The sequence below is a fragment of the Triturus cristatus genome, chromosome 7, assembly GCF_964204655.1.
Source record: "Triturus cristatus chromosome 7, aTriCri1.1, whole genome shotgun sequence".
Lineage (NCBI taxonomy): Eukaryota > Metazoa > Chordata > Amphibia > Caudata > Salamandridae > Triturus > Triturus cristatus.
Window position 1 is genome coordinate 1385591050 of NC_140590.1, and position 17827 is coordinate 1385608876.

Here is a 17827-nt window from a genome sequence, read left to right on the forward strand (position 1 = left end):
TATATAATCCACTGCAAAATCCCCAAACAGTTCATTTTTCATTATTTTGCTTGGACTGAATATCCGTGGACATACCATTGCATGGCATTATTTTATTCATGATCCACTGGCTTACTTTTCTGAGTAAATAAACCAAGAGCCAGGCATCCTGTCTCATTAGAAAGGCTTTCCCTAAAACCATCCAATTTTCCCTAATACTTCTCCTTATATCTTTTATAAATCTTTAAATAAGCAGCTGTGGTTAATTTTCCTTCATCATCGTCCTTCGAAATCCCCCCTCACCCGGCCCCACCACCCCACCGCTCTTATCTGCATGGCCCGCAGCTGTAAATCAGTATGTGGTACACACTCAAACCCATTCCGGAGTTATGCAAGATTTTCATTGCATATACTTTCATTAGAAGCGCCTGAAACATCAAACAAATCCTAGGCAAGGCCATGAGTGGTTTCATAGACCACTTGTTGGTCAATATCACACTTTACATTTTTTAAAAAAAATTTTATGCACCACTCCGAAATTATTGTCTTTCCTCATCATTCTGTTTGTCTTTGCCTAAAATCCCAAAAGATTATTTTTTGGTTAATTAGCGAGAAAATATCATCACTTTACTTTCAGTGGTCTTAATCTTAATATGGCTATCCTTTTAATATTCTTCTAATTAGATAAAAATTCTATGCTGCACAATTGGTTTCAAATACAGAATTATTAAATCATCGGGATGTTAGAGATGTTTATTGATTTTATGTGGTGCTTAAAAGTACCTGGGCTCTGTAAATCTTGTTGCTCATGTGAAAGTTGCAAGAATAAGAGCCTGGAAACTGAAGTCAGCTAGAAGAGGCAAGCTTGCGGACACTGAACCAACCTAGTAGGTGGAGAATCTGCTCACGGGGCTACTAAGATAGTTAATTCAATCTTGTGTGGAACCATTGATCTATCCTGATCCTAGTAGAATCCCAATCAAGAATATACAAATTTTTGATTAAATAAATAGCTCTCGATGGACCACTATTTACAAAGACCTAAATGGAACAAGGCTCTTTCTTAGGGAACAAAGGGGGCGATTTTAATATTTATTAAAGGACAAAGGGAAAGGTGCTTGGACTTACTGCAGAGATATGCGACATGGCAGAGCATCTGATTTTCTGACAGCCCCCTCCTTCAGTCAATATGTATAGCCATTGAAAGGTTACAGACAGCCAGAAGATATAATGTTTTAGTTACATATGGCAATCCTCTTTATGTCACGTCATTGTCAGCTTGGTTCAATTCATTATTTTTTTAGGCATTCTGCCTCTACCCCGAACATTTTGATGTCAACAGCTTCTTTCCACAAATCTTGTCTTTCTTCTGGTTTCGGCTGCAAATTATCTCCCCTCTCTCTCGCAACAGAGCCACAACCACTTCCTTGGTATCCAAGAATCCATGGCTCAACCACCCGCTTATGCATGAATGTGGAAAGGATGATAGAGTATGATGTAATGAGGATTATCACACGTAATCAAAACATTACAGTCTTGTTGTCTCATCCTTGTCCCAATGATCACACTCGGCTGGTGTATCCAATATGTCTCATTGGTTGAGGATTAACACAACTCACCACTTAATGATGCTTAACACATATAAACAAAATAATGTACTAAAAAAGTATGGAAGAAACACTAAATGTGTCAGTGGCAAGCAGTAGGTAGAACTGTAGGCCCACACTTGCTACAGCCTCCTCAGACAGCATTGCAGATTTACAATAATCTAACAAAGTAATATGTGCTGCTGAAACCCAGCAAGCAGCAACCCTCCTAGTGGAGCGGCCTTGAATTACTGCAGGGAGCTCAACACCTTGTTAAGCATCTGATTTTTCAATGAGACATCAAATCAATTGAGAGTGGATACATCCTACTTCAATACCCACTTTGAATACCCACAATTAACAAACAAAAGCTGACAAGCTCTGAAGTCTACATTGCGAACCAGATGACACAAAAGGGTTCTCCGACATCCTAAGATTTTAATGACGAAAGAGAAATATCGAACCCAAAATCATGAAGCACTATTTATCTATCCGAATTACATTCCTGAATACATTTTGGCAAAAAGGAAGGGCCAGGGTGAACAATCAAAGTATCAGGCGTCACTCTTAAGTAAGGAGGACAAGAAACTAGAGGTTCTAAATCTCTTAACATTTGCAGTAATGCAATAGTCACCACAAAGACCACTTTATGGAAAATAAATTCTCATTACATCTGTTAATGTTGCAAAACATTCAAGTCTAAAGGTCATTCCACAGTGACAGGATAACCTTTCTGGACCAAAACAAAGCATGTTTACTAATCCTACTGGACCTATCCTCCGCCTTCGACACCGTCAAACACGACAGTCTATTAGACCTCCTGAAACATGGAATGCGGCTATCGGGAACAGTTATCAATTGGTTCACTTCTTTCCTTCAAAACAGAACACAAAGTTTCAAGACCAATCAATCTTTATCCAAACCTACTACTGTCACTGTAGGAGTACCCCTAGGATCCTCCCTCTCCCCGACACTCTTCAACTTGTTCAGGGAACCACTTACAGAACTTTTCAACTCTGCAAAGGTCCAATATCACATGTACGCAGACGACACACAACTCTACATTAAGGTACACTCACTTGAGGACATCAAGTCCCTCAATTCAACGCTACAAAAAACACAGACCTGGCTGGCAAATAACCATTTAAAATTAAACACCCTAAAAACAGAATTCCTCCTAATAGCGCCCCCCAACCAAACAACCACCATCATGGAATGGATGAAGCACCTAACAGCACTAGACGGCCAAGTGCTCATGATCAATTCTGCCAAATCGCTAGGTATAACTCTGGACAATAAGCTAAATATGCAGAAGCAGTGCAGCAACAAAAGGAGCAACATTTCAAATGAACACCCTAAGAAGACAGAAACCCTCCATACCCGCAAATGACTTCAAACAGGCAGTCCAAACTTTAGTAATCCCCAGAGTGGAATATGGGAGTTTTGCTCTCTGCGGCCTTCCCAGAGCATCGACAGCCCCACTAAGAGCATCAATAAACGCAGCCGCCAGGCTAATCACATGATGAATTGGATAAACCTTTCGAGAAGAGGCCACACTGGTCCACGAAGATAGGCATTCTGAAGATTCAGAGATGACATACATTCGATAGGTCTGAACAATATTTTTATCTTTTTAATGTTTTCATTCTGAAAGTCAAACCTTGATTCCATACATCAGGATGTTTGAGATCAAACAAAAGTCGGAAACCACCTTTGCCCTTGGGAACATCATAAGTGATGAAACAGAACCATGCCCCACTGCTCACGTGGCGGAACAAGAATCACAGCCCATCAGCCGAGTAGCACTTGGTTGCCTTCCATGAGTGCCTAAAATCCTATGTGTTCACCTGGGGCAGGCCAAACAATCGGACCTAGAGAGACTGGAGAAGACAAGAACTCTATTTCGGAATCCTTGGATATAACTGAGAGGAACCATGGATCCTGAAAAGAACAATGTCAGGCATCCTTGAAATGACCCCCAACTGGAATTTCCAGATGAGGGGGTCAGCTTCCAGCCAGGAATGTGACTGTTTCTCTTGTGCAGATGGAGGAAATCGAGTCTTGTCTGCTTTGCACTCACATGATTTGTGAGGACCTCCAAAAAAGAAGGACTAGAACTTAGAGATTTATTTTCCTGGTCTTTAGAAGGCGAATCATAATAATAGCTGGACTTGCCTAAAAAACGGAAAGGCAAACTTCTCGTTCTTGAACAAGTGCCGCACCATGCCATCAAGGTCGGCTCCAAATATATTGTTGCTCAAAATTGGCAGGTTCATCAGTCTGCAACTCATGAACCCAGATATTACATCTTGTCGCTACCAATGAACCGCCTGTGAAGGTGGTGCCCTGATTGAATAAAACACCATATCGGCAAATATCAACATACTGCTCCATCAGGCTGAGAATCTTTGAACTGTCTAGTTCATCCTGCATCATGTCACATAATGACTGAAAATTACTCTTTGAAGGTTTTGGCCACGTCTACTAACTCATTAGGAAAGGTTGGAACTGGCGTAGACTATTTTTAAGCGGTTTCAGTTCTTCGACCCACTGAACCACAGGGAGGCATGTCTTCTGCTTCCATGGACATTTTCCCTATCAGGTTGTGAAGCATGTAATCCGCAGGTGTAGTATCCGATAACCACATTTCTTCGCCATTAACAGGATACATTTTTCTGATAAATTATGGCAAACTCAACTTTTCTGAACGTTTCTATTCTCTGTTGTTAATACTTTCAGAGAGTTGTGAAAATCTCCAGCTCCCACAGGAGGAACCCGCATGGAAGCACTCCTAACATTGTCTCGGATGCGATCCGTGATTACGGAAGTAGCTCTTTTCCAATAAATCTGGATTGAGACACAGACTTTAGTTCTTCCTCAATTTCCAAATAAGAAGGCGGCACACCTCTACTCCTCAGTAACAACTCCCTTCTCTGGCATTCTCTGTAGTTCAGCAAATGTTATTAGGAAAGACCCCCTTTCCAGTAAAAATGAACTAAATATGCCCCTATTGGAGAAAAGATCTCTAAAGGAAGAGCGGGAGTGGGGCCTGCTGCACCTTCCCCTTCTCTTGATTTTTCAGGACATTTGCGTGATGCTGTGTTCATCTGTCATATTATGGCAAACACATAATGCATAGAGTTACCTATATCTATGCATGTTCTTCGGTAATCGATCCTCCCGCCTTCTACTACCGGGATACGATTGTGATGCTGCTTCAGACAGACCCACTGTCTGACCTCGTCACACAGTGAGCTCCTGGCCCAACCAATCAATTCCTGGATTACTTGATCCTGAGGCAGAACTCTGCTCGAGCCTAACAAGGGGGCTTCCAGTGGACGCAAAGACGCCAAGCCCACCCCCTGTGCTATGCTGTCCCACTTTTCTATTAGCCATTGTGACAGGAGACAGACCTAAAGAAGTGGAAGTGGTTGTGGCCCTGGACCTTGTTACCAGAGAGAAAGGAGGCAGAGTCAGCAAAAACAGAAGAAAGAAAAGACTTCGAGTAAGGTGCCAATTGCTTTGAAATGTTCGGGAGGAAGCAGAATACCTTAGAGCATGGGTAATCACAAACATTTTCCCGGGGTCGAAAAGTTTGGTTTTTGGTGTGGCTGAGGGCCACACTAATGCCAGCAGGATGATGGAGTGGGGTGGGGGAGGTGTAAAGTGGGTGTAGTAGAAGCGAAGCAAGTATATCTAGTGGCTTAACTGAATTTCACAATGTGCAACTGGACAACCTGGGATGCAGAACACCCTAGTTACTTCCTGTCTTTAATTGAAATGAACCTTTAAAAAAATGCTCTAAATGTATTTAACATTGTTGTAATGTTAGTGCTGATTCCAGTGAACAGTAGCCCAGTGCTGCAGTTGCCCAGGGGGATGCATGTAATGGTCAGGAGGGCCGCATGCAGCACCCGGGTCGTACTTTGAGTATCACTGGTCTATGACAATATTAAACACATTTTGAAACGGTGCAAAAAATAAAAAACAATTAACAGCATTTTAGATGGATGGTTTATGGGGATTTAAATTCATGGATTCTTCTCCAGCCCATAGTACATAGAATTTTGTACCAAGGCAAAAAATGAAAATAGGCTGAGAAGAGACTGCAGACAATGTGTGACACATTAACTCCATATAACTCATTTTAGGCACCTAAGAGAGTTTAAAAAATAATAAAAATTAGAGAATAAAAAAAGAAACTGGTCACCATCTTTTAAAATAAAATGAAGCAACCTTCATTTGCAGTTTTAGCTGTTTGCCTCCTATGAAACAGAACACCTTATTTTGCATGATACTAGTCCCAATTTGATATCTGATAATTGAAGACAGGCTCTTTTCTTACAATGTAAACCACAGCAAAAATAGTATAGCTTGAAATCACTTGGCCCAGGGGTTTCCACCTTTTTCTACAATAAGGGCTACGTAAGTTCACTAAAGAGCATCCTAAGCTACTATTACAAGTGTTATAATAGTGACCACTTCCGATAAGATTACATTAGTGGCCACCATATGCAGGATTACTAGCCGTGGCCACCTTTTTGCATCAGTCACGGTAGCCAGCAGCAGCCACGGCCCGTATAGGGCATGCCACCGGGCGGTGATGTGGGGCAGGGTGGGGGGTTGTAAAATGCGGCATACGGACGATTTCAGGTAAGTAACGAAAAAAACAAAACTAATTTTGTTGCGCGCGCTGCTTCGCCAAATGCGAGGCAGCGCGCGCAACAAAATTTGTGGTTTTTCCCCGCTACTTACCTGAAATCGTCCGTATGCCGCATTTTACACAACCCCCCACCCTGCTCCACGTCACCGCCCGGTGGCACGCCCTATACGGGCCGTGGCTGGCCAGCAGTAATGCAAAGAAGGGTTTGTCAATATGAAATGCCTCTACGTGGGAAATACTTAGCAGCCATAGCTGCAATGCCACTGGCAATGAGTTAAATAGACTAGTAATACGTCTGCCCCAGCACAGCATGATTTATCACTCAAATGTAAATATTAAGTATATTTTGGATTTTCAACCATGTTTCACCAAACATCAGTTTAGGAGTTCTCAAAATACACACATTTTATGTTGCATGCATGTTTTAATTTTGACAACAGAATGAGAGGCAATAATCACAAATATTAAAGAATTTTGAGTTCAAACAATTTCAATCCACAGCTTCCAGTGTAAGCGAGGAGATTCTTTATTCAAATACTTATTACTTAGGCAAATAGGCGCAGCCTTGTTTGAACTCAAATCTCTTTAATATTTGTGATTAGTGCCACTCATTCTGTTGTTGTAATTGTATTTGATTTATGGCAAGGGGGCAGCTGGTCATTTGAGGTGGGCAATATAAATTCTCGAGACTTGCTTGCGACTATGCTGGGTGGTACAGTATTGTGTGCCTAGCTGCCATTCTTTGTCCTGAAATGTTTTAATTTTGGCATACATATAATAATTCAACTGAGCAAACGTTTCTAGTTTAGTAGGCTGGGGTGTACGTAAGAGAGCTACTTACAGGTAGCTGGAAAGCTGCCAGAAGCTCGCGGGCGACTCGTTGGAGATGCCTGACTTCCTTCTATTTTTAGGTCTCGCCTGACACAGCGCATGCGCTGGTCTGGCGAGACTTATTGAGAGGGCTCCAAAAAGTGCTACAAGGCCAGCCTAGAGTTACAGTGCATGTGCGCGCGCGCCGTGCTTTACAGCGATTACTTTCACTTTCGCGGCCGCTTGGCATAGCCAATAGGTCTCGCTTTTGGGACCTTATAAGTATTTAGTTATGCAACTGTTGCATGGCTAAACACTTATAAGGTCCCAAAGGCGAGACCTATTGGCTATGCCAATGCTTGTTTTGATTTGAAGCAACGCTTTGGTATGTACAAAACCTGTCTGCTCCATTTACTATTACACAGGGAACAAAGCTGCCAAATATGTTTGTGCAATTGTTTGCTAAGGTGCAGAACAATATGTATTCTCGCCTGAAACTGCCAAGTTCAGTGAAACTAAACAAGCTGATAATTATTGAACCTGTACCGTAAGTGGCAGACAGTCATGAATTTGGCATCTCATTATATCAATTAATCTTTTAATTACTTTATCAAGTGGGACAGGGGTTGAATTACAGAGACTGCATCAGTGGCAATGCAGTTTTGCATCAACATTTCCAAATTACATTGACGGCACTGTCTGACACATGCAAAATGTATTTATTTAATGAGTTTTATCTAGCGCTGGGTAGACCCGGAGGTATCAGAGCGCTTTACATGAGGATCAGAGTTACAGGTTAACATGTTACGTTTGTTTTAGAGCAATCAAAACATAGGAAACAAAGAAAAAGGGCAAAGTTACAGAAAATTTGTTATGGGAGTGGGAGGGAAGGGAGAAAACAGGGAGACGGGGAGAAACTGTGCCCAATGTCCGGCTGGGTAGGTGATGGCCGAGGGGATGAAATGAAATGTTTCCACTGGTTTATTGTTGCAAACCTTATTTTTTGCATTTTTTGAACAGTGAGCATGTCATTTGTAGCTATAAAACTACATTCACATTCGTAATCTGAAAGTGTTGGTGCAAAATTGCACCGATGCAGACTATTTAATCCAGCCTCACGTCTATTCTCACACTCCTTGCAACACTCCATGCATCATGGGCTGAGACATTAGGTGCACCGGGCTTCTGTTATGATGCTATAACCACATGCATGTCACACAACACGTGCCATGTAGGCCAACCTGCAAACATTAGTCAGGGTCACTGGAATTATGCGATTCTGCGGCAGCAGCTTTTTTCGCATAGTTATGGATTTGCTGCATTTGCCACATAATCTATCATCTGCTGCATAATCTGTAGATTTGAACACAAAATGTTTGCTTCTAGCTCAAACGAATCAAAATTTTCAAAAAATGCAAGGAAATATGTTCGCACACTAGTAGGCACTTCGCACAGGTTAACTATTCATCATTAATTTGCTTATTTCTGTATTTAGTTGTTAGCCTGACACTATACTTCGCCCTGACAGCATTGCCATGTGTAAAACTAATCAATTAAGGAATTAATACTATCAAAAAATGTGCTACATAATTTAGCGGTTCTCAGCACAATTCAGTCAATCATGCCACATAATTTGGTGCTCCCCTGCCGCATAAATTCAGTGGCTCTGACAACACTCTTTCAACAATATACTTCGAAGGGCTCCCAGGACCCTGATGCAAACAGGAGGGCTTCTTAACCTCGCCAGCAGTATGAAGCTCTATGTAAAACATGCAATCAAACCACCCACAAAGTGCTTCTGGCCTCCTAAGGGGCAAAGAAGGCGCTATATAAATACCAATGCGTTAGAACTATTCTCAGCGCCCACGCAATTTAATATGCAATCTGTCAACGAGTAAGCAAGTCACCCTTCAACTCTCTCGCAGTCACCCTCTCTTCCACTCTGAATTTTTGCACCGGTCTTGCGTTCTTATCAACCATACCGCCTTTTCCCACACTTTAATAACCCTCCGACACTTCCCTTACCATTGTCTCGTGAGATCATGTCCACTGTTGGCCGCATCCTTTCTATATTTCCGCCTTTTGGAATTGGTAATGATGTGTTTAATGAGAATAACCTTTAATGATTTCATCTCGTTTTAATATATTGCACAACTAAGCGAAATGACAAAAAACGCCGAATGAATTATTTTCCGTTATCGTGGTAGATCCATCACTTCTCCTCCATGTTTGTTCGGGTCCTTCCGAATAGGTAACACGAAAGAATGAATCGCTCCTTCCCACACCACACGGGCGTAGCTGTCATCGGTGCAGCATGTGCAGTGGCACCGCTGCCCACTTAACCCTGCCAAGGCTGGATTTTGCTACCCCAACACCAGTTTAACAGGCCGTTATCCTTGCGCCCGGGTTCACGGAACCCTTGCCACGCTGCTGACAGACACCGCGCTGCCCGCTGCGCATCTCTCTCTGGTAGGTGAATTGTCTCTGTTACTCCCAGAACATTTATAATGCTCACCGGTTTTTTTTTTAACCGAATAATTTGCTTTGCTTGCCTCCTCGGTTCTATTAAATTGCTTGCCATGTTGTTCCAGATCATATACGTTGCAACAGTTTTCGGCTCCTGTTAATATCGTTCCATACAATTTCCACCGCGTATAATTTATATCATTAAACTTTTTGTCCAGAACAGTTTGTGTTGTCTTCCGTTTCCATTCCGGTTCTTTTATATCATTTGCGCATTTTTGTGTCCAAGACGTTGCTTGCGTTCCATCTACGTATCCTGGTTTGCTGCTCCCTGGCTGCCCTTAATACCTGGCTTGCCTTACGTCAGTCAGGGCTCTCCCACATCCGGTGAAGTCATTCCTTCTTACGCTGCTTTCTGTCCTTGTGTCCTCTGGTTCTGCAGCTGTTGCACTCTCTGCGGAGGTGGAACTGCTTGTTTGTTAGTTCAGCTTCTTCCCTGGAGGGCAGCTAGTCTCCGCCCCGTTAGGGAAGGCTGTTCTCCCTCACGATGCTGCCTCTCACTGATCAATAATGCCTGACATTTAGTTCCACAAACTACTGTGAACACTGCCATCTAGTGGGCAATGTTTGCACAGCAGGTCAAATAACGCTTCTATGGTACTTGGTATTTCGAAATACATTAAATCTTCCTAATGCCCTCAAGGTGGCACGTGTACAGTTCTGTCCTTCATTGGCATCGGCGTTAACACGTCAGCTTAAGAGCTGCCAGCCCCCAAGACATCTGACGGCTCAAGAGCCAACTTTCTTTCTCAGACTCAACCCCTCAAATCGATCGGATCATAAGTCTTGCTTTTGTAAGTAACAAATCGTTTTTACATAACTCCTGGTCCCGGTTTTTTAAACGCTGTACGTGAGAAGTTTTACTGGTTACCAATTTCAGTTTTTACCTGCCAACGGAATGAGATCTAATTGCCATGATTCAAACTCTCGATTTGTAGGTGATAGCAGCGAGCGTTTAACTCACTAACAGGCACATGCATCAAAAGAAAAACCGGTCGCAAACGGGCAGCACCTCAGAATCTGCCCCTTTGCGATCGGTATTTTTGCATTTGGGATGCATAATCCCAAATGCAAAAATCGCAATTTAAGTAGTCGCTAAATTGCGATTACTTAAATTGCGATTGCATTTAAGGAATCCCAAATTGAGATTCCTTAAATGCAATGCATTAAAGTAAAAAAATTAGCGCTTTCGCTAATAGGGTGCGCAAATTACCATGAAGTTGAACTTCATGGTAATTTGCAAAACCTTTGAAAAAAAGCACTTTTGTGCATTTTTCAAAGTTTCATGTTGCGCACACAGGCATGTGTGTGCGCAACTTATGTGCACAGGTCAATTCCAGGGGTGCAACAGGGTGTCCTTTTGACACCCTTGCACCCTGAAATTGCATGCACAATTTGCGAGTACCTATTGGTACTCGCAAATTGCGCTTGCAATTTCCCATTAGGCCCATAGGAATGAATGGGAAGCTATTCCTTATTTGCGACTCGCAATTTGCGAGTCGCAAATAAGGAATGTGTAGGAAATACTATTATTATAGCGATTCCTACATGCATAGGATTTTGCGAGTCCTTAATTGCGAATCCTTAATATTCACAATCAAGGACACGCAAATCCCTACCTTGATGCATGTGCCAGTAAGCAACGTTGCCAGTCATAACAGCTCAGTAAAAGGATCTGTTTAAAAACCTAGATTTATCTTTCCTTGGGTGGCGCCCAGAACAGAGATTTTTTGTAGTTGTTTGTTACCTGGGGGCATATGTATCAAGCCCTTTTCCCGTTAGCAAACGGGCAGATTCTCAGAATCGGCCCATTTGCGAACAGGAAAAGGTCTTTTAGGATGTATCATCCCAAAAGGGCATCACAAATGCGATTGCATTTAAGGAATCCCAAATTGCGATTCCTTAAATGCAATGTATGAAGCACAGAAAATGTGCAATTTGGCCTTAAGGAGTCGCAAATTACCACCAACTTCAAGTTGGTGGTAATTTGCGACTTCTTTGAAAAATGCACTTTTTTGAATTTTTCAAAGGGCCATGTGGCGCACATACAGGCCCTTAGGACATGTATGTGCGCCACATGTGCACTCATACATATTCCAGGGGTGCAACAGGGTGTCCTTTTGACACCCTGGCACCCTTGAAATTGCATTCTCATTTTGCGAATCTCTAATTGCGTATCGCAAATTGAGAATGTCTTCCCATTCATTCCTATGGGCCTCCTAGCCCATAGGAATGAATAGGAAGGTATTCCTTAATTAATCGCAATTAAGGAATGCCAAGGAATCGCAAATTATTTGCAAATTTTTTATTACATCCCGTTTTGCGATTCTCAAATAGCGATTCCCTAAAAATCGCTATTTGAGAATCGCAATAATGGTATTTGATACATATGCCCTCTGGAGACCAGTGCAAGAAGTGGGAGATCCACCAGATGTGGATCTGGCTGTTGTTATTAAGAATGATCTGGGCCGGAAATTTGCTGACGTCCCCGGGCAATTTCCAGAGAAGACACACACTCAGTTCGATCTGCAGGGGCGTTTAGGAAATCTCTTAGGTTCAGTTTCAGCTGGGCCTAACACATAGGCGTCACTTTAAGAGCCAAATGCACGTCTTTTGTCACTGAAGCATAACACCTTGATGCAAATAACATCCAGGGAAACAAAGACATTCAGCTTGGCACTTCAAAGTGTTTAAAATATAAACTATTATTTAGAGTCGGGTTCTTTTTTAAAACTTTATTTCTGAGGTTTGAAATGAATGATGGTTTAACTTAGCACACAATTCTGCTTGTATATCTTGTTGAAAAGAGAGAAAAAACGCCGGTGATACACAATATTGTAACAAATCATTACTAAGGCTCTCTCTTTTCCGTTATTACTGAGTTTTACAGACAAATACAGACAGAAAACCATTTATTTTCTTGTCAGTATTTATTTTTAAATATGGATAAAAAAGGAAGTTGGGTGCTTTTTGAGTGATTCTAAATGCCTTTTGTCATGACTGCCAGGCCAATAACTGTGTTGGTTGATAGGTAAAAGGGTTAAAAAAGAAAGGAATTTTAGTAAAGAGGCTTAAAAGAGCAGTAGATATGAACAAGGCTGATAATGAAATGTGCATATTTTCATAAATGTGCATTTTCTGCAGGTGTTCATATCACTGAAACCGGGCAGGCATTCAAGCATGACTGCCTATTTATTGGTTAAATAAATGCAGAAATACATCAGTTTTAGCTTTATTTTTTTCACAAAACCCATAATAAATATGGATAAATACAGATAAAGTTGACAAACAATAAATATGGATAAATACAGACGGAAATGTCAAAAAAATAATCATTGTCCAGGGTTCTGAGGAACTACCATCACCTTCATGAGAGAGGGATTGATCAGAGAGTCCGGAGTGGAAAAGGGCCGTGGAGATAATTGCGGGCTTGCCTCCCGACATTTGATCTCTCTTCATATGATTGGCGAACGGGAGCCATAACTTCTCGAAATATGAACTCTATGGTGTATGACCGCTGATGGAGACAAGTTTTTGACTTCTCCAAGCACTATATGTCAGTGAACTGTAAGAAAGTCACATATATTAACTCATATTAGTCATTACTACTTAAAAGGAGCCAATGTTAGGAATGTGAAACTAGCGAAAGATTGAGACAAAGACCAGCAAGGCTTTACACAGATGTCTTAAGGTTGCATGCTGCTGGTTGATGCTGGTTCATAACTCAGTAAGATCACTCAGTTATATTTCAAGGATTGTAAAGATTAATTGATAAAATGCAAATATTCTTTTACTTCTGTGGTATTAACCAGACATGAAACAATGTGTCAAAAATAATAGAATTTTGTCACAACGTCAAGCAGGCTCCAAATAAAAATGCTACAATTGACCAGGTGTTGAGGTTTATTTCAAATTTTAGGAAAGTATGTTATATTTAAAAGATTGGCTTTAAGCTTTGTGTTTATCAATCTTCACTTTGCTTTTGACAATGTCTCTAGACATTTGTCACAGAATTCTATCCAAGATTTGGGTAACCGATTGGATCTCCTGAACATCTTTGTACAACTCCACATTTTTTCCTTAGTTCATTGGGATCCAACGGTGGGAAACAGAAAATCCTTCCCATCGAATAAGGTGTTTGACAGGGCTGTTCCTTAGCTCTCTTTATGTTCTCCATATATAAATCAAGCGGTAGAGGCCATTTGTAACTACAATGCCCCTGTATTAGGTGGGTCCAAGATTGTCACCCTTTTAATTGCCTCTAGGTTTTCAGGCTACCCAAGCTTGCAGAATCTACTTGACTGGTTCACTTATTTATTTATTATTTATTTATTTGTATGTTTTTTATAGCACTAGCTAGACCCGAGGACATCAGAGCGCTTTACATGAATGAAAGAAGAAACAATATAATCAAGTCACTTACCATATAATGCGAGACAAATAGGATTTTAGAACGCACATAAAAATATACAAATATACAAAAAAAATCAAGCAATGAGCGTGAGTTGCCGAATGTGGGCAATGAGAACAATGTGTGTTAAGGGAGAAAAGATCTAATCGACAACAGACATAAACATACAACCGTCTTTCACAGAGGGTCTCGACCTATAAAATAGATAAAAACAAAGTTCAGTATGCTTAGGTATTATTTCCGTCAACATCTGAGGTTAGTCGTCAATACTGAAGGCCAAGCTGATGATGTTTGGACCACATAAAGGTGCAAAAAAATTAACTTTACCATGAACAATTGTCCCCTGGAAAAGGTCTGAGAATGTATCTACCTTGGGTTGAAATTCTGATGTTGCAAGTGGAGCAATCAAAGAACTTTATAGATCAAAGGTGGAACTTCCCACTTTACCAGGGAAAATGGAGGCTGCTTATATCCCTCGCCCTATATGCATTAAAAACCTAGAGTCAGATTTACGGGTTGTGGTGCATCTCTGCAAATCAGCAGGGATGCGCCAGAAAAGATGCGACACGCAATTCCCTCCCTGCACCACCACAAATGCGTCGCATTTACAATGCGTCGCACCATGGCGCAAGGATAGGGCGATGCGTGTCGCATCCTGTGGCGTAAGGACGGCACATTGCTGGAGTCGTGTAGCAAGCGCGACGTGGATCCAGCAATGCTCAGGGGCGCCCCATGCCTAACATGGTGCGTCACTGTTTTGACGGAGCATGGACGTAAAAGTAACTCAGTGAAATCTTGTAGATTTCACTGCGTCACTTTTATGAGGCGTTCCTGCGACAAAACGCCCACCCTGCGCCGGAACGCCCACATGAAACCTAATGTAGGTTTCATGTGGCGCAGGGCTTTACAACATGACGCATCTCCCTAGATGCATCACATCGTAAATAAGGCGCAACGTGGCGCATGATTTACGCCGCCGCTGCGTCACAGAAGTGACGCAACAGCGGCGTAAATGTGACGCATGGGGCTTGTAAATCTGCCCCCACGTGCCAAAACACTTCAAATATGGAGCAGAAATATGAGCCCATTCCAACATTATATGATTATCGATCTGTGAAAACAGTTTCCTCAAAAGCCTGTAGAGACGTTGGTTTTTCAAGGGCTGTAGGAGGAGCAGACCAAAAGGAAGTAAATTACCTGCCAAAAGTTAGTTTAACAACAAGGCCCTATACAGGGTCCAAACAGTTAATAACCACAACCTGTAGGCAAACATACCAGGACAATACTCAGCTCAATCACAGTGTCATTGGATTTATTAATCTTTTAATTGATTTTTATATATAATGATCAACATCGTAACATAGAGCTGATAACAAAACATTGCACAATTCATGTAAATAAAGCAACTAGCAGTCCCACACATCTCCTTCAAAAAACACAATCATACTAGCACTCACTCCACAGTGACATCATACAACACATCAACTCAATTCACAAAAGATAAAACCACATAAATGATTAGATAACAATTCTGCTATTCAAATTCACAGAATATGATTTCAGCAGCCCGATGGGCTAAAAAACGCCAACGCACGTTTCGGTGTCAGGCCCCGACGGGGGCTACACCTTCATCAGGGCGAAGGAGGGCAGGTAGAGTGGGACAAACACATCTAGCGGTAAAGGTATTCTCAATAGCTCGACGAGTGGTATATTCACAACAGGTGGAATAGATTCCAGGAAAGGTCGAGGGCCTGGGATGTTTATTCAACAAAAGGCCAAAGGGAACGGTCCTTGTCCGATGGAGGGAAGAATCCGTCTCCAGAAAGCCAGTGAGGATCAAGGTCTATCTCATCAGGGTAAATGAAAAGCGAAGAAGGACTTCAGGTCAATAGGACGGAATGGATAGAATCGAAGTCTGAATCTTCAAGCAGGAAAACACCACGGAGCATTAGTCTCGGTGGCTCACAATAGATGAAGCAGCACTCGAAAAACCCTCACAGCATCCTGACCAAAGCCTTTCTGACATGCAAGTGTATGCACAGATATTTATACGATGTAATTCCAGTACTTGCAAAGACTTCGTACCTTTAACTTATCGTCCTCATTTTGCCATTGAATTATTAGACATAAAACTGGTAAAATAGGTCAATTTCAGTCAAAATATTTATATTATTGTCTAAACTGGGAGGAGGATGAGATGGATTTCCTAGTACCCTTTCCAACTTAGTCCACCCTAGGAGAAGATGACTTTTCCCACTACTGAGAAACTTTGACATTAGAAATCTGAAACTGGCTTTAGAACTTGTGAAGTCAGTTACATCAAGGACTGTGGTCCTGCATGCAGCCCGGACTGTCAGACGTCATTGTTGGGACTCAATTGATGGCTGACTTCTTTTATCTATGAGTTTTAGGTGTAATTGTGTCTCTTTGGACTGGGCTTAGTGTTGTTTTGTGTTTGGTTAGTTGTTCCCAAAAGAAACTTTCATTGAAAAAAATACGAGGATTGTAACTCGTGACCAGTAGGTAACATAAGTATTGTGTCAAGAAAAGCAGCAACCCTCTGACATTTCTACATAAAATACAAACCTGTGACCTTCTTGGTACTTTCTGAGCTTTGCAGCAGGTATATTAACCCTCTACGCTATTTTATCATGAGTAAAACCTGTGACCAGGGTGCACTAGTACCTCAACCACTAGATTTACCTTTACACTATTACACCCTGGGGCTTGCTGGGTACACAAGGATCTCTGCAACAGATGGTAACCCCTCTTAAGATATTCTAAAACATAATCTGTTTGCTGCCAAATAAGTAAGAGGGAAGAGATATACTGTAGTATGTTTTCTTGTAGCCAATTTGTTTTTGACAGAATTTAAAAAAAAGATGTGTAGGCTGACTGTCAGACTCCGAACTTCATGTGACGATGCCCCATCTCCACTGGTACTCCCTGACTCACAGTTTATGCGATCCCCGAGTGACTGTTCATTTCCGGCACTGCCATGGACATGGTGACCTGGCACCGAACCTTGGCACTACGGGCTCGCTTATAAAGGAGTTTAGGGCTTGAGTTGTCTGCAAAAGTCCACCAAGTTTTCTGAACCCCAAATCGGCAGGGGTGAGTGAGTAGGATTGTTCAAGCCTCGGCTATGAAAATGAACAAAGCTTGGCTTCCTAGGGGAGAGCTGGCACCCCTTAAAAAATACAGATAATGAGGCGCTGATGAGCAGAGAGCCCTGGCAGGATTACACCGAGAGGAACGCTGTTTATTAAAGACATGTCCTTTATTATTGTTGGCACGATGACAGGTGAGGAGAGGTTTGAACAAAGACTGCTTCTGAGTTGGAAGCCATTGAAGTCATGCCAAGTGGGTGGAGATGTGGGCGCGCCTGGCGATTCCTAGAATTAGACAAGCTGCAGAATTCTGAAATAATTGCAGTCTCAGCAGGAAACAGCGTAGGATACTGATGTAAAGGAACTTCAGAACTCAAGTCATGAGAGAATGATCAACTGTACCGGTGGGGAGAGGAGGAAAAAGAAAGGATCTTTCAAAAAGCTTTAATGAGATAAAAGCAGGGCGAAGTAAGTTTGGTAAAGGAGAGTTAGAAGTGAAAGATGACTCACAGGGCATCTGTACAACTGACTAGTTCTGGTGGGCTAGCAGGCTCATTGGCCATCATGTGCTGTCACAGTGTGCGGCGATTCAATAGACAATGACTTCAATTTTTCTGGAGTTGAGTGGGCGCCTATCCATCCTACGACAGAGGTCATGCAATCTATAAAGCATTTCGACAGAAGAGACCTCTCTTTGCTAAACCTAGAGGAGAGGATGTTTTTGGGAGTAAGTAGAATATTTAGC